This window comes from Nycticebus coucang, chromosome 16 (assembly GCF_027406575.1).
Source record: "Nycticebus coucang isolate mNycCou1 chromosome 16, mNycCou1.pri, whole genome shotgun sequence".
Taxonomy (NCBI): domain Eukaryota; kingdom Metazoa; phylum Chordata; class Mammalia; order Primates; family Lorisidae; genus Nycticebus; species Nycticebus coucang.
Window position 1 is genome coordinate 45687027 of NC_069795.1, and position 23717 is coordinate 45710743.

At 37.5% G+C, this 23717-nt stretch overlaps 1 protein-coding gene across 4 annotated transcripts in view; it reads left to right on the top strand.

Annotated features, from left to right (window-relative positions):
• Positions 1-23717, top strand: part of EPHA6 (EPH receptor A6) — a 921042-nt gene that overhangs the window by 227907 nt on the left and 669418 nt on the right. The window lies entirely within an intron of this gene.

Below are 23717 nucleotides of genomic sequence, written 5' to 3' on the forward strand. Positions count from 1 at the left end.
AGATTAGAAATTCCAGTAGAATAAAGCCTTACAGAATCTTGTCAACAGACATTAAAAAGTCAGGAATTAAGTGAAGAAATAGATGATGGTTTTCTTATAGGACTCAAATACCAAGAAGTAAGGGACAGGAATCAGATGTGGTATAGAGCTTCCATGATAAGTCGAGGTGGACCAGGCAGTGGACAGGAACTGGATATGGAACAAGTGTCCTGTTCAGCTCAGAATTAAGGTCAAATGTAGTTACAAGAACAGTACATAGTGTTAAAAGAGGCTGCATCAAACTGCTGAGCTAAGTGGAGGTGTCACTGCCACCGTAAATGCTCATATCTAAATATACAAAACAATTGAGTTATATACTTTGGGCCCAGAATATTCTTATCCTTTTCCTCAAAGAGACTTTGATCAGCTTAAGTTGTTTCAAGGAAGGATCAGCTCTGTGTTTCTTGGATGCTAATAGTATCGGAAACTATGCCTAGAAAACAACAAATGTAGTATGTTTTGTTTATAATAGAAATAATACTACAACTACATGGTTGAAATAAGAAAAGAGAAACCCATGGGAATTTAAAGGATGATGAGAAAGTTAAAAAAAAGACTGGCCTTTGGATACTCCATTTCAGGAAGTCACTTAAGCAATACCACCCAGAAGGAGACATCAACCAGGGAATAGGAAAGAAAAGAATTATCATTCACTCAATCATCTAGCAACCATGTGAGAACAATAGATATAAACTATCTATTATTATGGATGCTGGAAATAAAGGCATGACAAGGCCTTTAACAGACTCCCAGTCTGGTTTGGGAGGTACATAAGTAACGATAAGTCAAGAAAACAAAAATTATCTATAGGTATAGTAAGGAACATGACGGAAATATTCATGGAATGAATGGGAGACAGAAGTACAAGCACGACTTCCGCCTCTTACTCCTTGGGAAGTGGAAAGGTGAAAGGAGGTGAATGTTTCCAGTGAATATATGCAAGTCTGAACACTAATTGAACATGCGAATAATGGAAGATGAGTGTTCCAAGAAGACAGTGACACACACAACAGCCTGTGGTGGTAACCTAGCCTAGTGTATTTAGGAATTGAAAATACCACTCTGATGATGTATTAGAATCTGATAAGAAGAGAGGAACCACATAAAAAATTGGAGATGACAAGTTTAAGATAAAAAGTTATTGACTACAGTAGAATTTGAATAGGAGTGATTGACTAGTAAGAATAAAAGAGAACTATAAAGCATAATGGAACAGCAGCCCTGACATTGAGATAGAGCTTCTCTTAGAATATGCGCGCGCGCACACTCCCTGCACTCCCCGACGAGGGCACTGCAGGCCAGAGAAGTCTCTGCTGGTGGAACTCGCTGTAAGTTAGCCCTCTGGAATTTGACAGAAATCCAGCCTCTAGTAGAGCAAGGAAAGCTCTTCACAGAGAGACATCTCTGCATGTTAGAAGGACCTATGCCACGGGAACCAGATGCTAGACAAGGAACCTGCCAGCAGTGTAGGAGCCAAATGCTGGAGCAGGTGCTAGACAAGCTGCATGCTCTGCAGTCGGGAGCTCCAAGCCCAAGGAAGCCTCGCTCCTTCAGGGTCTCTCCAGCACCACCTTCTGACCAGGAATGGTGCCTCATGCTTGCAATTCAAGCTTCTTGGGAGGTTCAGACAAGAGGATCACTTGAGGCCAGGAGTTCAAGACCGGCCTGGGCAATATGATGAATCACCTTTTATAATAATAATAGTAATAATAATAAAACAAAATTAACTATGTGTGGTGGCAAACCTATAGTCCCAGCCAATCAGGAGGCTGAGGTGAGAGGTTTGCTTAAGCCTAGGAGTTCCATACTACTGCGCTTCAGCCTAGGTGACAGAACAAGACCCTGTCTCTAAAAAAAAAAAAAAAAAATAGGTGCTAAAACTTTGTATATACCCTGTGACTGCAGAGAGAAATTGAGAAATCCAAGGAAGAAAACTTGTAGAATAAATTTGTTGTGGAGTTTCCTGTGTTGTTCTGTGTCAGTTCATAAAGAATCCTCAATTTCTTAGAACTGTGTGTTCTGATATTCAATATGAATGTATCAGATTTATTATGATTTGAGATAAGTTAAATAAAATTAAAGGTGTGCTGCTGTAAAATTTTCAGAGAAACTCTCTCACCCGATAGTCCTAGAAAGATTTCTTTCTTACAAAATGCTCTCAAAGAGCCAACTTGCTTTTCTTCCTAATATTTATCTCAATTTGTAATTACATATTAATGTACAGTATTTGATTATGCCTGTACCCTCCAGTAAACTGTTACCTTCAAGAGAACAGAGACCATTTTAGGTCTCTGTTATTTTCTGAAAACCTCCTCCAATGGCTGACACATAGTAGGATGTCAGTAATAGTGTTTCTTGAAGGAATAGCTGAACAAATTATTTTAGATATTTTTAAAATGATCATGGTAGTCAGAAAAAATATTGTGTATTCTTATTAGAGCCATTCACAGGTAATAACATTTTCATTAGTCTTATTTAAGTCAGAAGTCCTTCTGATATCAACAAATAATTCTGGTGAGCAGTTTTTCTATTTATATTCTAAAATTACATATCAGGGTGCTCCCTTCCCTGTTTTCTCACCATTGCTATGATCTTGGCCTCTGGTGGAAACCCTAGCACTATACAATCCCCCTTTTCCAGCCACATTTATTTCATTACGATTGCTGCTTTAGGATTTTTTGTTCACTGACTTCTTCCCAAAAAGCAAATAGATAAGCAGAAGAAAAGCTTGATTAAATTCTCTATTTTTTTTTCATGCTTATTTACTACTCTAACTTATACATTTTGAAATGTATATACTCACAATTTAGGTGAAGTATATTTGGGCTTTGAAAAAACTACTGCCAATAGAAGTATATATCTGGTATGAAAATTAATAACTTGAGCTGCGACTGTCAAAATTCTTTGAGCTAATGGGCCTTTACAGGGAGTGCATTATTCACAATAGTTTAAAGAATGCAAACAATGTACAAAGAGATTCATAAAGCTATAAAATTATTCTAAGCTAGAACAAAATTTCCTTGATCTTTAAAGGGATTTAGCTATTAATTTTTAAATGTTGAACATAGTTGACATTTCAAATTGAATTGTTACTAAAGTAATCATATTGAATCTCTTGGTTAAATGTTCAAAGTACAGCCCATGAAATATGCATGTTACCAAATCAAGGAAAAGACACTTTCATCAGAATACATGATTTTTATTTACATAAAATATCAGATGCCTTTTAATTAAAAATATAATGATCTCTTAGTAGGAAAATGTACTTCCTCTGCAAAGAAAATTTAAATGTGTGGAACTCAAGAGGTTTATGAAATGTTGACTCTATAGTCCAACTTATTGCATAACTATTGTTTGCGAGGAAGTTCATTGAAAAACTTATAAGATGCAATTCCTTATGTAAATATAAATTCTGAGAGTTAATATTGGGAAAATACACTATTTCAAGGCAGTGTTTCAGATCACAAATATTTCATATACTCAAATTTCCCAATGTATAGGGTGGGTTTGCCACATTAAATGAGTTATATGTATGTGAGCCAAATTTTTATTGTTTTCATTTATTTTTAATTTTGTATAATGGCCTTCTAATTATTCAGAGAGTAAATATATATATATTTATCAAGAGTATAATATATGTAAAGAATAATATATATTTATAGAGTATCATATAAATATGTAAAAACTATGAAGTTTACTTATAAAATAAATCCTAGTTTATAAAAGCAACTTAATTTTTTTAAATATCACATGTCAATAATGATCTATATGGTACAGAGACATTTATAATTACAAGATAATTATTAATAATGATGTTTGAGAAACTATTCTAACAACTCCTTTTTATTCAAGTTTACTAGTGCTCCATTTTATAACATTACCTTTATTTCAAAGATTTCAGAAGCTCATTTTAGGTGTCTAATAAATATTTGTTGAATATATGAATACGTGAATGAATAACATGTCTTTTTTAGAACTTCATTGTTTTAATAAATAAAATCAAGGTGTGGACACATCTGGTGCATTTATTTTTGTTTTTTGTAATTTGTTTTTATTTCAAATTAATATGAGAGTACAAATTTTTAGGTTACATTGTTTTTGATTCTAAGGTAAAGTTCAAGTTGTACTTGAGCCCTTCACCCAGGGGTGTGCTGAGCACCCTCACATTGTGCACATTAGGTGAGATCCCACCAGTTGCCCTCCCTCCTTTTGCCAATAGCTCTCCTTCCTTCCCCTTCCCTCTCCCTCCCTTCCCCTTGTCCTTGCTAAACTATATTTGTGTTTTATCATCCCTGGGGGCATGGAGTTGTTTATATATTGGTTTCATGTTAGTATTGAGAAAATTGGATTGTTTTTTCCATTCTTGAGATACTTTACTAAGAAGAATGTGTTTCAACTCTATCCATGTAAACACAAAAGATGTAAAGCCTCCATCTTTTTATGGTTGAATAGTACTCCATGGTGTACATATGCCACAGTTTGTTAATCCATTCATGGGTTGACATGCATTTGAGTTGCTTCCACGACTTGGCTATTGTGAAATGACTTGCAGTAAACATTCTGGTACAAATGTCTTTACGGTAAAATGATTTTTCTTCTTCTAGGTAGATACCTAGTGATGGAAATGTGGGATCAAATGGAAGGTTGACTTTTAGTTCTTTAGGAATTGTCCGTACTTCTCTCCATAAAGGTTGTATTCGTTTGCAATCCCACCTGTAGTAGAAGTGTTCCCTTCTCTCCACATCCATGTCAGCATCTGCCCTTTTGGGACTTTGTGATGTGGGCTATTTTTACTGGGGTTAAGTGATATCTCAAAGTGGTTTTGATTTTCATTTCTCTGAAGATTAGAGACAATGACCATTTTTTCTTGTGTTTGTTGGCCATTCCTCTGTCATCTTCACGGAAGTTTATGTTCAAGTCTTTTGTGCACTTATAGAAGGGGTTCTTTGCTCTTTTCTTATTGATTAATTTGAGTTCTCTATAGATTCTAGTTATCAGGCCTTTGTCAGATTCACAATATGCAAAAGTCTTCTCCCATCAAAGGCTGTCTGTTTGCTTTGGTTGTGGTACACTATCAGTGCAGAACCTTTTTAGTTTGATCAAATCCCACTTGCTTATTTTTGGTTTTGTTGCAATAGCCAGGGAGAGTTTTTCTTTTTCTTTTTCTTTCTTTTTTTGAGACAGAGACTTAAGCTGTCGCCCTGGGTAGAGTGCTGTGACATTACAGCTCACAGCAACCTCCAACTCCTGGGCTCAAGTGATTCTCCTGCCTCCACCTCCCAAGTATCTGGGACTACAGGTGCCCACCACAACACCCAGCTATTTTTTGGTCGCAGCTGTCATTGTTGTTTGGCGGGCCGGGCTGGATTCGAACCCACCAGCTCAGGTGTATGTGGATGGCACCTTAGCCACTTGAGCCACAGGCGCCAAGCCAGGGAGAGTTTCTTCGTAAAATCTTTTGCCAGGCAAATGTTGTTAAGCGTTTCCCCCACACTGTTTTCTAGAATTTTTATTGTTTCATGCCTAAAATTTAAATCTTTTATCCGGCAAGAATCGATTTTTGTCCATGGTGAGAGGTGCGGGTCCATCTTCAGTCTTCAACATGTGGCTAACCAGTTTTCCCAGTCCCATCTATTATATGGATAGGGATTCTTTTCCCCAGTGCAGGGTTTTGTTTGGTTTATCAATGATCAAATGGTGATATGTGGCTGGGTTCAACTCTAGATTCTCTAGTCTATTCCATATATCTACATTTCTATTTTGGGGCCAGTATCACATGCTGTTCTGATCATTATAGACTTGTCGTATAACCTGAAGTCTTGTAACATGATGCCTCCAGATTTGTTTATATTTCTATAAATTGTATTGGCTATTCAGGGCTTTTTCTGGTTCCATATGAAATGAAGTACTATTTTTTCAAGTTGTCTAAAGTATGACATTGGTGATTTGATGGGAATTGCATTAAATCTATAGACAGCATTGGGTAGCATGGACATGTTAACGACATTGATTTTTCCCAGCCAGGAGCCTGGTATGTTCTTCCATTTGTTAACGTTGTCTGCTTTTTCTTTCCGCAAGGTTTCATAGTTCTCTTTATAGAGATCTTTCATGCCAGTTGTTAGATATATTCACAGGGTTACATCTTCCTTGGAGCAAATGTAAAACGTACAGAGTCTTTCATTTGATTCTCAGCTTGAATGTTATTAGCATATGTGAAAGCTACTGATTTGGGGGCAGTGATTTTTTTTTTATCCCGAGATGCTACTTATTCCTTGATCACTTCCGATAGCTTTGTAGCTGATTCCCTGGGGTTTTCCAGATATAAGATTTTGTCATCCACTAGGGCAAGAGTCTAATCTCCTCTGACCCATTTGAATACCCTTGATTTCTTTCTCTTGCCTGATTGCAATGGGTTAAAAGGATGTATTTATTTTTTTCTATTTAATTCCCTGTAATTTGTTTCTAATTAAGAAGATTTTGTCAACTATCATGGGCCTCATGCATGGAATATGTTGACAATGCCTGTTTTCCCAGAAACTTTTATGACTATTCTACTGCATTGGAGCCCTTTTCACTGAACTTACGTAGAATGAAATATAACATTTATGAAAAAAATCCCAAAAGTATAATGAAAACTCAATATAGGGATTGCTCACATATAAATTAAATGAGCTTTTTTGTATAGTTTAGTATGAAAAAGTAATTTATACTGTTGACTTTATTATAAAATAGGTCATATGTCCTGGGATTTCTAAGTTTTAGGACTTTTAGAGAAGAGAAAGTTTTCATAAACTATTTCCTGGTAAGTCCTACAGAAGACATACTAATATTCTAAATGGAATTAGTTTCTGGTAATAAGACCCAAAAGGAGAAGTTTATCTGATCTAAATAGATGCCTGTGGCTAGTACCTTTTCCTGCATTTTCTAGAAAACTGCCTCATTGGGATCTTAGCACAGTAAATACGCAGTCAGCCCTTTAGTAACTGCAGAGATTTCAAGATATTGACTACTTACAAGTATCTCTTTTTGTTTGTTTGTTTTTGCATGTTTGAGTATACTCAAATGAGTGCAATAGCAGACAGGACTTATCTAGACAGGTATAAAAAAAAGAATCATCATGATAATCTAATTGTTCTGAAAGGACAGACAGAACATAGGGACAGACACCTACTTTAACAATTTAATAAGTCAGGAGGGAAATTTGCCTTTATTTCCTGTTCTGATCTCTCTTATAGTGCTAGTTTAGTTAATAAAGCTCTCCGGAGTGAAGAACTTTTTCATTTTGGAATACTTTTTTTTTTTTTCCTTATTTTCAGTAAATAATGGTAAATTTCAAAAATATGTATTATTTAGTTAATGTTATCTGCCAGTGTCCATTTGGCTTAAGCAAAAATCTACATAGGCTACTTCACTTCATAAATTTACAGCATGTAATCCCCTGAATATTAAATATATTAAATATTTATCATATTTACCATGCACTAGATGTGTTGCATCAGGAATACAAAGATGATAACACACAGTCTATGGTATACAGAGCTTTATGTTCAAGAGGCAAAAACTAATTTTGAAATGGGAGCTATAAGGATTATAATTAAAAAATGAAACCTGTGTATTTAGAGCTGATGATGAAAAGAAAAGGCTGTCATCAAAGTGTAAAGTTTCAAGTAAGCCACATCTAGGTAATTGTGGAAGAAATGACTCATACTGAAATTATTCAGGAAACATATGTATGAATACTGAAGAGAAGCAGCAGTGGGAGAGAAAAGAAAGCTTAAAAGACAAGGGAAGAGAACCTAAACCAAGTGGCATAAGCAAATCCAGAAACAATGGCATGGATGGCATTGCATGCATAAGCAAAAATTTCCCAGCAGGAGAGAGGTAAAGTAGAATGAGGACTAAGAATAAGACATTGACAACTTGGAGCAGTTAAGTTAATGTTGAGGGAACCATTTCTTTAACAAGAAGGGTGTGATGGGTCACTAAAGAGTTAGGAAGAAAGAAATGTTTTGCATTATTGTTTGTTTAATGGTGAAAAAATTTTACTCAAGTATTTTTATGAGCTAATGGGGAAAAGGAAAGAAATTGAAAACCCTGAAAGAAAGAGATATAATAAGCAATAGGAGAGGGTTGGGGGCAGCATAATCCAGAGTGCATGTAGGTGTTCATCATGATAGGAAATTTGAGCGCCTCTTTCTCTGAGATAGGAGGGTCTTTGAATGTATGATCTTGTGGATAACTTTGGAGATTAAGAAGCTAAGAGAGGCCTGTGACAAGGCAGGGAATAAGACTATGATACTAGAGGCTAATACAATATGAAGCTAAAGATTTAATATTCAGCTGCTAAAATAAAAAACATGAGTGATGGCCTTGATCAGAAGCACCTAGAACATGAAAATAGGCCTTTCCACTATTAAAAGTTTGCATTTAAAAAGAAATATTCCTTGTCCAAAAATTTAAAATTGTTAAGAGTTTTCAGGAATATATATATATATACACACACACATCATATATTGGTTCTAGTGTTTGTATTTCCCACCCCAACTCCCATCCCCGCAATTGATATGTTGAATCCTAAACCCTAGTGTGATGGTAATAGAAAGAGGGGACCTTGGGAGGTAATTAAATCATGAGGGAGAACACTATAATGATAGGATATGTGTCCTTATTAAAGGGTAAGAGTTCTCTCACCCTCTTTTCACCATATGTGGACATAAGAACTCCATAATCGGCAGCCTGAACAGTGACCCTCGCCACAATCTGACCATCCTGACACCCTGATCTGAGATTTTTCAGCTTCTGGAAATATGAGAAATAAATATCTGTTGTTTATAAGCCACCTAGACTATGGCAATTTGTTAGGGCAGCCCAAACTGATTAACACACATGCACACATTTCCAGTTGACCCTGAATAACACAGAAGTTAGAGGCATTGATCCCTGAGCAGTTGAAAATCCTTGTGTAACTTTTCACTTCACCAAAACTTAATTACTGGTAACCTACTGTTGATCAGATAACATAGTCGATTGACGCATACGTTGTATGGCATGTGTATCATCTACTGTATTCTTACAGTACAGTAAGCTCGCGAAAATAATGTTAAGAGTACCATAAGTAAGAAAAAGTATATTTACTAGACATTAAGTGGAAGTAAATCATTTTGAAGGTCTTCATCCTCCTTGTTTTCATGTGGGTTGACTGAGGAGGAAGAGGAGGGGTTGGTCTTATCCTCTCCCCTCTGGCAGAGGTGGAAGAAAATCTGCATAGAAGTGTCAAGTGTCAGCTAAATACTAAAACTCAAAGGCAGGTCATTCCATGTAATTACCTTAATAAGTCACTAAGAGTCAGAAAAAGCGAGAGCCTTTTAAAGGTAGGAGAAATTTTCTTCCAGAAATTTTACCTTCTTTGTTGGGAAGGGAACTCTAACTCCTCATTAGAAATTGTTCCACAAATTTCTCCAAATAGCGTCTGTCTAATCACATGGTATGTAACAGGTATAAACACAAAAAAGTGTTTCTGGAAATGTAAACATGTGTTTTGAATTAAATATAATACAGAAAGTTACAAGCAACAGTTTTTAAAATTTTTTTGTAGTTGCTCATTCTTTAGAGTTTGAACATTTAGAGTAGTTACTAATAGGCTGTCCTTTAGTGCTATTAAATGTTACAATTCAACATGTAATTAAATAAAAGGGAATATTTAGAATTCCATATTAAAAATACATTATCTGTATATAATAAGAGTATATCTAATTGGCACTAGCTCAGTAAAGAGGAATAAAGACATGTTTTGCATTATTGTTTGTTTAATGGTAGAAAATTGTAATCAAGTATTTTTAAGAGCTAATGGGGAAAAGAAAATAAATTGAAAGGAGTGAGGCCAGCTCTTGTTTCTCTGATACCCCTTCGCCCCTTTATGCCACGTGCTCTTGCTTTTCCTGGAGCTCTCTTCCGTAGACTCTGTTGTCATTCCTATCTCAGACCACGTGTCAGGAAAACCTTCCTTGATTTGAGTCTTTGACCTAAACGTTTTTCCCACCCTACTACCCAGTTACTCTACAGTGCTATCTCTTGGTTTTCTCCAGAACTTTTATCATTAACCGAGATCACCTTTGTCATCTGTTTGTGTTTTGTGTTTGTTCCTGAGTGTATCCTTAACATATTCTACAAGGCCAGGTAGTCAGTGCCTCCAATGTAGCACTAAATAAATGTTTCTTGATTAATGAATAACCAAAATAAAATCACACATACATTCTGTATTTTATAGTTGGCAGTGCTTTTGGCTAAATGCGTTAAAACATGGAGCATTTTCCTAATACAGAGAATTGCAAGGCCTTGAGGACTATTTAACAGCACTTGTATTTTCTCAGCCAGAGGACCTTAACCTTGACATCTTGTTAGATTAGTTTGTACATATCAGCTTAAGGCATATTATAAGCACTGTCATTCTAATAATAAATTACTGAGGTTTATGTTTAATTTTTTAAGTAAAATGTTGTAGAGTCAACATTATCTCTCTAATGTCATTTATGTATCCCTGTGTGGGAGAAGAAGAGGCATGATACACAATCAGTACAGTGTCAGTGACTGCTCCTCGGGGAATATTAATGTGGTAATGAATTTGAATTATGTAGTGTTCCTTCCCTGCAATTTTTGCTTTTTGTAAGTAACTTGTATCCATCCACAGGAGTGTTTTGTGCATGCTAGGATTATGTTGTGTGTATGCCCATGTGGAAAATAGTTTGAGTGTTGTTGTTCCAACTTACCTTTGTTTGTAGAAAAATAGGTGTTCTGGGGAGGCTGGATTACCTAAGTTATAATTTTGTTGAGGAGAGAGAAGTTCAATGTGTCTTTGTGACCACAGTGCCTGATATCATGAATAGGATATCAAATTTTTCTATCAAATAATAAAATTAATTAATGAAACAAATAAATGGTATAATTTAACTGACATAACAAAGCCCTCTGTAAGATTTTCCATGAATTGATGCAATTAACTTTGGTGGTCTAGACTTTTACAGAGTGATTATGATAGTTATTTTCCCTAAAACATTCCATCAATAACTTAGGCCTCTCCCACCAGAAAACCAGGTGTAAATAGAGGGGCTAAATCTTCTGTTTATCAGTGATTCCAAAAAGGTGGAGAGGCTTTCTTGAGCTACCATTGTGGTTTTAACAACTTAGGCCATTCTTACGAAACTTTGCATATCCACACTATTCCTTGTTCAGCTTGCTGCATTTTGCACTCCTTACTTTTCTTTACTCCTGCGATAAAAATAAATGAAGTTATGTTATTTATAGTAGTGTTTTTTACCTCTAGTATTTAGAAACTGTTATGGATTGAGCAATTACCCCCATGAAAAATGTCAAAATTCTAATCCTTAGTACCTATAACATTTATTTGAAAATAAGGTCTTTGAAGGTGATCAATTTAAAATGAGGTCATAAGGGTGAGGCCCTAATCCAATATAATTGGTGTCCTTAAAAAGGGGGGGAAATTTGTTGGGAGGCTGAGACAAGAGAATCGCTTAACCCAGTGTTTCTCACCTTCCTAATGCTGCAACCCTTTAATACAGTTCCTGTGGGTTGCAACCCACAGGTTGAGAACTGCTGGCTTAAACCCAAGAGTTTGAGGTTGCTGTGAGCTCTGATGCCACAGCACTCTACCAAGGGCAACATAGTGAGACTCTGTCTCAAAAAAACAAAAAAACAAAAAAAAAAGAGGAAGATTTGGACCCAGGCACATATAGAGGGATGATTACATGAAAACCCAGGAAGAACACATCTGTAAGCCAAAAAACTAATAGGGAAGAAGGAACAGATTCTTCCTCCAAGCCCTCACAGAAGGAACCAACATAACACCTTGATTTTGGATTTCTAGTTTCCAGACCTGTAAGTTCATAAATTTCTGTTTTAAGCAACCCAGACTAGGGTGTTTTTTTTATGGCAGCCCTAGGAAACTAACACAGGGGCAAAACTTAGCTGAGAATTGTGGGTTAGATAATGAGTAATTAGAATAATTTAAACATATTAACCATTTAAACATGGTTATTGAGCCTTTAAATAGAAAGGGTCACGTCATTAATGAGTAATTTGCAACTTATTTATTTTTATATAAGCTACTATAGAAAATTTTGAAAAAGTATTTCAGGAAACAGATTTTTCTTACTACCTGTAATAACTTTTCATCTGAACAGCAACTGTTTTCTAGCCCTTCTTAATCTAACCTTAGATTTTCCCATTGGGATGGCACCAGTCGGCACTTAAATTAACTATGAATTTTGTCTAAGCTTCAGGAGCCTTCGGAAGGGGTGCATTTTGTTCACAGCGTGTGGGTCTTTCACTCCTGGCCTCAGATTAACTTCGGCATCAAAAGTTCTAAAACTGCTTACTGCAGAGTAGAGCAAAACTTTCTCTTGTAACAATCCTATCTTCTGTGGTCCTTTTCTATGACTGTAGATAGCTTTCTCATTTACCTACGTCACTCCATGCCACGTGTGACTTATCTTTCCATCAAAATAAGAAACTATAACTATATGAATATAACTGTGCGAGCTGTATATCTGCTATATGAGATTGGTTTTTTCATTTAATCAATTCGAACAGAAAATCTTTGGCACCCAAATTGTCTATCTTTTATCAAGCACATTCCTTCATTCTATTTCTTCTTCTTATTATTATTTTTTGATAAATGACTTATGGAATGAAAAAGGATTTCCTTACTAAGCAGTGTTATAACTTCTCTTCTAATTTTTTCATAATCTGAATACATATATTCTAAGGCAGGGGAGCCAAGAGAGCCACTATCCTCTTCTTATTCCTAAAATGAAACTTGAGATTTTTGTCACGCAATGAATTTTGCATTAATTACATTTACATAACTGATCTTACTGTGTTAGAAAGATACTACTTAGACTGCATGGGGAAAGCTAAGTCTAATAATTTTTGGCAATGTCATAGCAATACTTTAAGCTCTTTAAAAGAATATTAAAAATATATATTGGTAAATACTACTATTTAATAAATAAAAACAGAACAAGGTTATGCATTCTCATATACGGTGTATGTTTCCCTAATAAACTAGAGCAGGGATGAGGAACTCATGGTCTTAAGGCCCCATGGGGCCGTCTAGATCCTTATGTACAGTCAAAAATTCAGCTTTTCGACTGACTTTTACAGAATAAGTCCTTTCATTTTTATTAATCCAGTTTTGTCATGTATATTTTTATTTTATTTTTAATGTGAGCATATTTAAAATACACAAAAATAAAATGAGTTTCAGCAACACAATCCACCCACGTTGACTGGTGCAATTAGAACATTAGTAAACTACAGGGCTAAATTGACCATGGCTATACTCATCATTAGGTTTCTAGCTTCCCCTGCCTCTCTAGTGCCACAGTCATACGCAGCTAGTTGGCAAGAGTTTTATGGGGGTCAAGTATGCTGGTCTGTTATCAGCTTTTGACAACGGTGCACTGTTTCTGTTTGAAATTTGTGAATGGTTGCAAAGTTCGACAGTATTTTTAAATTCTGTCTGCTTAACAATCCATCATGTCAAAGAAAACCAAGAGAAAGCTGAAGGAAGAAAGCACGTTTAATGAGGATTGGGAATGGCAATATTATCTTCTATATGCTAAAGATAAGATGATTTTCTTAGTTTGTGATACTGCAATATCAACATTAAGGAAATTCGGTGCCCATTAGCATTATAATACTCATAAGGACCACAAGTATTTTAACTTAGAGGGTGAGGCATGAAAGGTTATATTGCAAAAATTAAAAGGTGAAAACAAAAGCAAAGACATTTCTTTCAAGCAGCCTAAGACTTGGAAATAATGCCACTGGGGCAACTTATAAAGTGGCTTATATACTTTGGGGTAAAAGGAATCAGTGACATAGAAATTGTGAAAAATGCCTTGTCAAAGTCGCAGGCTGCTTATAGCCACATAACATTTCAAACAACTGCTTCTTTCAAGGGGAACAAAACTGATCAGAAACATGAATTAGCTTTCCAACTAAACAGAACAACTTCATGTAATACTTCAAAGAAAATATGTATTATTTAATTGCTTTGGATGAATCAACTGTTACTACTGAGTTAACACAGGTTTTATACTTCATTTAGGTCATAACAGAAGATTTTCGTTGCTACAAAGAGTCACTCACTTTGGGCAACCTTGAAAACAGAACGTGGGGAATAAAGATATCTTCAACAACTTTGAAGATAAACGTCAGGAAGGTGGATTGAATTTGGTTAAATTTGCTGGGCATATGTACACATGGTGCACATTCCACAACAGGAACACAAGAAGGGTTTATTGCACAGATTAAAACAAACAAACAAACAATAATAATAATAATAATAATAATAATAAACTGGGCAGCGTCTGTGGCTTAAAGGAGTAAGGCACTGGCCCCATATATCGGAGGTGGCAGATTCAAACCTAGTCCCAACCGAAAACTGCAAAAAAAAAAAAAAAAAAAAAACTATTAAAAGATCCAGATGCTCTCATTCCTTTTGATTATATCTTCCATCAGCAAGATCTCTGTGCTAAAGCTGCTGTTTCAAGTAACTCTGCAACAAGTTGTAAGTATTGTTCACCAGATTCCTGCAAATGCAACACTACATCCTTGTTTTGTAACATTCTAAAGTTGATCTATGAGGTAGTCAGTATGGATTTGGTGTATCATTCTAAAGGGTGTTGGCTATCACAGGGACAGGTGTTAGCTAAAATTTTATCTCGGCAATTAGAGATAGTTACATTTTATGAACAATACAGTTAGCAATGTACATTATCTAAAGAAGATGTCTGTAGGAATGCAGCATTTCCATGTGGTATCATTTGAAGAATACTCAGCTGTTATAGACTCTTCACTAAGGCACCTAAAATGCAGTATACCCATTAAATGTGCAGTAGTAAGTGGTTGAAAACCAAGAAAGCATTTTGGGGGGCATGTTGTGACATGTGCTGATGTAAATGACGCCCCGAGTTATTTGCTTCTAGCTAAGATAATTGATGAGAGTGGCTCCACTGTGGAACAGATTATCACTGGACATAAATCAGTTTTATATTGAAAGAAGATGCCATCTAAGATTTCCATAGTTAGAAAGGGGAAGCCAGTGCTTGGCTTCAAAGGACAGCCTGCTTCAGTTCTTAGGGGCTAATACAGCTGATGACTTTCAGTGGAAATCAGTGTTCATTAACTGTTCCAGAAGTCCTAGGGCCTTTCAAATTATGCTAAATTTATGCATTCTCTGGCAGTGCTCTATACGGGAAAGTATAAGCCTGGATGACAGCACAGCTGCATATAGCATGGTTTACAGATGTTTTAAACCTATTGTTGTGACCTGCTCAGAAAAGGATTCCTCTTAAATGATTACTGCTCATTGATAATGCTCCTAGTCACTGATGTAGATTCAGTAGTCATCTAGTTCCGATGTAGATTTTCAAGTACTGTTGTTTTTATACCTTCTAGAACAACATCTATTCTGCAGCCCATGAATCAAGGAGTAATTTTGACTTTCAAGTCTTATTATTTGAGAAATATATTTTGTAAGGCTATAGCTTACAAAGGTAGTGCTCTTATGGACCTGGACAAAGTAAATTAAAAATCTTCTGGAAGTAATTTACCATTATCGATGGCATTAAAACATTTGTGATTCATGAGAAGTCAAAATAACAACAGTAACAGGAATTTGGAACAGGTTGATTTCAACCCTTGTGGAGGACTTAGAGGCATTCAGAATCTCAGTGGAGGAAATAACTTAAGATGTGATAGAAACAGCAAAATAACTAGAATTAGAAGTGGAATCTGAAGATGTGACTGAATTTCTGCAGTCTCAAACTTGAACGTACGGAGTTACCTCTTACAGATCATTAAAGAAAGAGGTTTCTTACGATGAAATCTATTAGTGTAAATTCTGTGAACATTGTTGAAATGACAACAAAAGACTTAGATTATTATACCAACTTTGTAGATAAAGCAGTGACAGAGTTCAGAGGATTGATTCTAATTTTGAAAAAACTATTGTGGACAAAATGCTATCGAAGAACATTGCATGCTATAGAGTAATATTTTTTGAAAGTAAGAGTTAATGGATGTGGCACACTTCAATGTTGTCTTATTTTAGTAAATTGCTACAACCACCCTAACCCTAACCTTTTGCTCCTCCCACCCTGATCCATCAGCAGCAATTAACATCAAGGCAAGACTCTCCACCTTTTTTTTTACACTAATGTACTTTTAAGTTAAGGTATATACATTGTATTTTTAGGCAAGTGCTGGTACACATTTAATAGACTACTGTTCACTGCAAACATACGCGATGAGAAATAAAAAAAATTGTCGTGCTCCCTTTATTGTGATAATTAGTTTTGTTGTGCTAGTCTGTCACTCAACTAACAATATCTCTGTGGTGTGCCTGTCACGTACCAGAGCTTATTATATGCCACATTTTAAAAGATAATACAGTGTTCCAATAAATGTCTATTTTAACATTGCAATTAATGAAATAATGTCACCTTCCCAAGCATGGTTAGAAAATGGATAGCAAAACTCTATGGTACTAGAAATGATTCATTTTAAATCAAACTACTACAGCTCAGTTTGGGAGTACAGGGGAGGGAGGTAATGGCAGGATATGGAAGCAATTTCATATATTGATGTTTTGTCTGTAATGAAGCTATTTTCCAAACAAAATTCATCTTAGAAATAAGTAGTTTTTCTCATCTAAAGCCAGATAACTCTCTAAAACTGCTTATATCACATAATTAGCATTTTCTGTAACTATTTTTGCAAGAGGCATCTGGAAAAGAATATTCAAAGAGCATGCATAATGAATCTGCACTCAGGAGTGCATAAAAACGTGTAATAGTAAGAAGAATAGAAATTACTGGACATAGAAATAGAATTGACAATTTCACAAATTGCAGCATAGACTGGGAAAGGAGTGTACTCCTGCACTGCCGATTTAACAGTATTTACTGCTGGTACATAAAGCATGGATGCTTATGACACTTGCGATGCTTCACATCCATGTTGTTGTCTGTTTGAAATGTTTGCTCATTTAGAAATAAAGATTACATTCATGTTGATAGGAGTGTTAAGAAAACTGAGTAGTTTTCTTACTATTTTATTTATTTATTTATTTGTTTTTTTTATTGTTGGGAATTCATTGAGGGTACAATTAGCCAGGTTATACTGATTACAATTGTTAGGTAAAGTCCCTCTTGCAATCATGTCTTGCCCCCATAAAGTGTGACACACACCAAGGTCCCACCCCCCTCCCTCCATCCCTCTTTCTGCTTCCCCCCCCATAACCTTGTCATTAATTGTCCTCATACCAAAACTGAGTACATAGGATTCATGCTTCTCCATTCTTGTGATGTTTTACTAAGAATAATGTCTTCCACGTCCATCCAGGTTAATACGAAGGATGTAAAGTCTCCATTTTTTTAAATAGATGAATAGTATTCCATGGTATACATATACCACAGCTTGTTAATCCATTCCTGGGTTGGTGAGCATTTAGGCTGTTTCCACATTTTGGCGATTGTAAATTGAGCTGCAATAAACAGTCTAGTACAAGTGTCCTTATGATAAAAGGATTTTTTTCCTTCTGGGTAGATGCCCAGTAATGGGATTGCAGGATCCAATGGTAGGTCTAGCTTGAGTGCTTTGAGGTTTCTCCATACTTCCTTCCAGAAAGGTTGTACTAGTTTGCAGTCCCACCAGCAGTGTAAAAGTGTTCCCTTCTCTCCACATCCACGCCAGCATCTGCAGTTTTGAGATTTTGTGATGTGGGCCATTCTCACTGGGGTTAGATGATATCTCAGGGTTGTTTTCATTTGCATTTCTCTAATATAAAGAGATGATGAACATTTTTCATGTGTTTGTTAGCCATTCATCTGTCATCTTTAGAGAAAGTTCTATTCATGTCTCTTGTCCATTTATATATGGGATTGTTGGCTTTTTTCATGTGGATTAATTTGAGTTCTCTATAGATCCTAGTTATCAAGCTTTTGTCTGATTGAAAATATGCAAATATCCTTTCCCATTGTGTAGGTTGTCTCTTTGCTTTGGTTATTGTCTCCTTAGCTGTACAGAAGCTTTTCAGTTTAACGAAGTCCCATTTGTTTATTTTTGTTGTTGTTGCAATTGCCATGGCAGTCTTCTTCATGAAGTCTTTACCCAGGCCAATATCTTCCAGTGTTTTTCCTATGCTTTCTTTGAGGATTTTTATTGTTTCATGCCTTAAATTTAAGTCCTTTATCCATGTTGAATCAATTTTTGTGAGTGGGGAAAGGTGTGAGTCCAGTTTCAGTCTTTTACATGTAGACATCCAGTTCTCCCAACACCATTTATTGAATACGGAGTCTTTCCCCCAAGGTATGTTCTTGTTTGGTTTATCGAAGATTAGGTGGCTGTAAGATGTTAGTTTCATTTCTTGGTTTTCAATTCGATTCCAAGTGTCTATGTCTCTGTTTTTGTGCCAGTATCATTCTGTCTTGACCACTATGGCTTTTACAGACTAAAATCTGGTATGTTGATGCCCCCAGCTTTATTTTTGTTACTAAGAACTGCCTTAGCTATACAGGGTTTTTTCCGGTTCCATACAAAATGCAGAATCATTTTTTCCAAATCTTGAAAGTATGATGTTGGTATTTTGATAGGAATGGCATTGAATAGGTAGATTTCTTTGGGAAGTATAGACATTTTAACAATGTTGATTCTTCCCGTCCATGAGCATGGTATGTTCTTCCATTTGTTAATATCCTCTGCTATTTCCTTTCTGAGGATTACATAGTTTTCTTTATAGAGGTCCTACACCTCCTTCGTTAGGTATATTCCTAGGTATTTCATTTTCTTTGAAACTATGGTGAAGGGAGTTGTGTCCTTAATTAGCTTCTCATCTTGACTGTTATTGGTGTATACAAAGGCTACTGACTTGTGGACATTGATTTTATATCCTGAAACATTACTGTATTTTTGATGACTACTAGGAGTCTTGTGGTTGAGTCTTTGGGGTTCTCTAAGTATAAGATCATGTCGTCAGCAAAGAGGGAGAGTTTGACCTCCTCTACTCCCATTTGGATTCCCTTTATTTCCTTGTCTTGCCTAATTGTATTGGCTAGAACTTCCAGCACTACGTTGAATAGTAAAGGTGACAGAGGACAACCTTGTCTGGTTCCAGTTCTAAGAGGAAAAGCTTTCAGTTTTACTCCATTCAGTAAAATATTGGCTGTGGGTTTGTCATAGATAGCTTCAATCAGTTTTAGAAATGTGCCACCTATGCCTATACTCTTTAGTGTTCTAATTAGAATGCTGGATTTTATCAAATGCTTTTTCTGCATCTATTGAGAGGATCATGTGATCTTTATTTTTGCCTCTGTTAATATGGTGGATAACGTTTATAGACTTGTGTATGTTAAACCAGCCTTGCATCCCTGGGATGAAGCCTACTTGATCATGATGAATGACTTTTTTGATGATAAGCTGTAATCTATTGGCTAGGATTTTGTTGAGAATTTTTGCATCTATATTCATGAGTGAGATTGGTCTGAAATTCTCCTTTTTGGTTGGGTCTTTTCCTGGTTTTGGTATCAGGGTGATGTTTGCTTCATAGAATGTGTTGGGGAAGATTCCTTCTTCCTCAATTTTTTGGAATAATTTCTGCAGTACAGGAATAAGCTCTTCCTTGAAGGTTTGATAGAATTCTGGAGTGAAGCCATCTGGACCAGGGCATTTTTTGGTTGGAAGATTTTTTATTGTTTCTTTGATCTCAGTGCTTGAAATTGGTCTGTTCAGGAGCTCTATTTCTTCCTGGCTGAGTCTAGGGAGAGAGTGTGATTCCAAATATTTATCCATTTCCTTCACATTGTCAAATTTCTGGGCATAGAGTTTCTGGTAGTATTCAGAGATGATCTCTTGTATCTCTGTGGGATCAGTTGTTATTTCCCCATTATCATTTCTGATTGAGGTTACTAGAGATTTTACTTTTCTATTCCTCGTTAGTCTGGCCAATGGTTTATCTATTGTATTTATTTTTTCAAAAAACCAACTCCTTGTTTCATTAATTTTCTGAATGATTCTTTTGTTTTCAATTTCATTGATCACTGATTACATTTTGGATATTTCTTTTCTTCTACTGAGTTTAGGCTTAGATTGTTCTTCTTTTTCCAATTCCGTAAGATCTCTTCTGAGATTGTTGATGCTTTCTCTTTCTGTTTTTCGAATTCAGGCGTCTAAAGCGATGAAATTTCCTCTCAAAACTGCTTTTGCAGTATCCCACAGGTTTTGGTAGCTTGTGTCTTCATTGTTGTTATGCTCAAGGAAGTTAATGATTTCCTGTTTCATTTCTTCCTGCACCCATCTGTTATTCAACAGAAGATTGTTTAATTTCCATGCCTTTGGGTGGGGTCGAGCATTTTTGTTAGAGTTGAGTTCCACCTTTAGTGCCTTATGGTCTGAGAAGATACAAGGTAAAATTTCATTCTTTTGATTCTGTTGATATTTGTTTTGTGTCCCAGGATATGATCAATTTTGGAGAATGTTTCCTGGGGTGATGAGAAGAATGTATGTTCTTTATCTTTGGGATGGAGTATTCTATATGCGTCTATCAAGCACAGTTGTTCTAGGGTCTCATTTAAATCTCTTATATCTTTGTTTAATTTCTGTTCAGAGGATCTGTCCAGCTCTGTAAGATGAGTGTTCAAGTCCCCTGTTATTATGGTATTATCAGATATCATATTGCTCAGACTGAGTAAGGTCTGTTTCAAGAATCTGGGAGCATTTATATTGGGTGCATAAATATTTAGAATTGAAATGTCTTCTTGTTGTATTTTTCCCTTGACCAATATAAAGTGACCATCTTTGTCTTTTTTGACTTTAGTTGCTTTAAATCCACATGAATCTGAAAATAAGTTTGCAACTCCTCTTTTCTTCTGAATTCCATTTGCCTGAAAAATTGTCTTCCAACCCTTGACTCGGAGCTTTAATTTATCTTTTGAAGCCAGGTGTGTTTCTTGCAGACAGCAAATGGATGGCTTGTGTTTTTTAATCCAGTCAACCAATCTATGTCTCTTCAGTGGGGAATTCAAGCCATTAACATTTATTGAGATAATTGATAAGTGTGGTAGTATTCCATTCATCTTATTTGGTGCGAGTGCATTGCTCAGTTTTATCTTTTGCATCACTGTGGAGGTTAGGTTCTGTCCTTTAATTTCTGAGTTCTTACTTTGCTGCTGATCCATTGTGGTGGTCAGTGTGCAGAACAGGTTGAAGTATTTCCTGTAGAGCTGGTCTTGTTGTGGCGAATTTCCTCAATGTTTGTATATCCATAAATGATTTGATTTCTCCGTCAATTTTGAAGCTTAGCTTAGTAGGGTACAGAATTCTGGGCTGGAAATTGTTCTGTTTAAGTAGATTAAAGGTAGATGACCATTGTCTTCTTGCTTGGAAAGTTTCATTAGAGAAGTCTGCAGTCACTCTGATGGATTTGCCCCTGTAGGTCAACTGGCGCTTACTCCGGGCAGCTTGCAGTATCTTTTCTTTTGTCTTGACTTTGGTCAGGTTTATCACAATGTGTCTTGGAGAAGCTCGGTTAGAGTTGAGGCGACCTGGGGTCTGATATCCCTCTGAAAGCAGTGTGTCAGAATTTTTGGTGCTGTTTGGGAAATTTTCTTTTATAATATTCTCTAGTATGGCTTCCATTCCTCTGGGGCATTCTTCTTCCCCTTCTGGGATTCCTATAACTCGTATGTTGGAACAGTTCATAAAGTCCCATAATTCTGACAGTGAACGTTCTGCTTTCTCTCTCTGTCGGTGTCGCTCGGCCGCCGGCCAGCAGGGACGAACACACTAACGCAGTCAGCTTTCAGCAGGTTTATTATCGGGGGCAAGCAGCTTGTCCGGGGAGAGCAGGATGGAAAAGCTCTAACCTTGTCCGGGGAGAGCAGGATGGAAAAGCTCTCACCTTGTCCGGGGAGAGCAGGATGGTAAAGCCCTCTAACCTTGTTTACAGCACTCTGTATATATACTCTAGGACACATCCTGTTATTGCGGTTTCTTGACCTAGATATCTCTCCAATGAGCGCAAAGGGCACGGGCGGCAAGGTTGTTGCCAGGGCGCAGCCTGCAAGCAGGTTTCCTAAAGTGCGCCTCCGCCATCCTGTTTTTGTGCCTGATCGATACATAGTATAAGGGCCCTCCACATCTCCCCCTTTTTATTTATTTATTGCGAGTTGTGACCATGCCTGTCTTAGGTTGTCCCCCTGTCCGAGTATAGTCTTACCCGTCATGGAGGGTACAGGCAGCAGTGGCCTGTTCTCTGTCTTAGGTTGATCTACATCGGGGGGGATCTTACCCGTCATTGGCTACTGGTCCAGCATGCTAATCTAGATTTGGGGGGAACCTCCTGCTTGGAGGGCGAGGAGGGCCTGCTGGACGATGACGCGGTCTCGTTGTTGTCTTTGGCGGAGGGTAAGGAGAAGTTTGATGAAAAAGACTATGGCAACTAGAAGTATAATACTTAAAGCCGCGGCGCCGGCCCAATTGCGGGCATGGGAGAGCAAACTAGTTACTTTTCCTAGAATATCGCGAGCGGTAATTACTTGTACTCGAGTGCTATTGATACTAACAATATGATTCAACGTTTGGCGGGTGAGGTTTTCAAATTCCGCATCCCAGCTCCCCAGAAGGTAACGGAATAGTTGCAAGGAAGCATTACGCAGGGTCAAAAGGGACGGGGTAATACACAAGGAACTAAACAACCAAAGGAGAGGCATCTCTCCACATCATCCACCCGCTGCTGCAAAATGTCCACTCCCTAATCGACCAACAACAGTCCAGCGCGAAGGCGTCTGGCTGCGGCGGCCCGGGTGCGCAGGGCCTCCGCAACTGAGGCGGCCCGGGTGCGCAGGGCCTCTGCAACTGAGGCGGACAATTGGTTGACAGCAGTAGCGGTGGGGACCGCGGTGGCAAGGGCTGCAGTCGCGGTGGCGGTGGCTGCGAGGGCTGTGGCGATGGCCATGACAAGGGCCGCGGTGACTCCGAAGTCGCGCTTCAATGTGGCTCCATGGGCGCGGCTTCATCGTGTGAGGGGTTCACTGGACAGGTGAGTCTTTCCGGGACCCACACCGGGGAGCTCTGGTCCTGTGGAGAAACACAAACTGCACCTCGGTTCCAGATGAGAACCGGGTCTGGGCCACGCCATTGGCTGGTAAGGACATCCTTCCAGCGCACTTGCACTGGGGAGCTGGTTTGGCAACCAAGGCAGTGGCGGTCTGCTGCTGTTTGCCCTTTGGCATCCAAAGTTAAAAAATTAAAAATGAAGAAGATTGTGTTGAAGGAGGACAGGCAACGAACTGCTGTTCTCACTCAGACTCAAGACAGATACAACAAAAGGGGTCACGAACACCAGACAGTACACACACTTAACAAAAGACTAACACCCGCCACTATGGTCGTGGCCAATGACCCGTGTACACAATCCCCCGCTCTGATCGCGGGCCCTCGCTTTTGTCGCGAGCTGGATCCCTTTTCCTCCCCCGCTCTGATCGCGGGCGCTCGCTTTTGTCGCGAGCTGGATCCCTTTTCCTGGATCCCTTTTCCTCCCCCGCTTTGAACACGGGCCCTCGCTTTTGTCGCGAGCCAGATCCCTTCTCCTCCCTTGC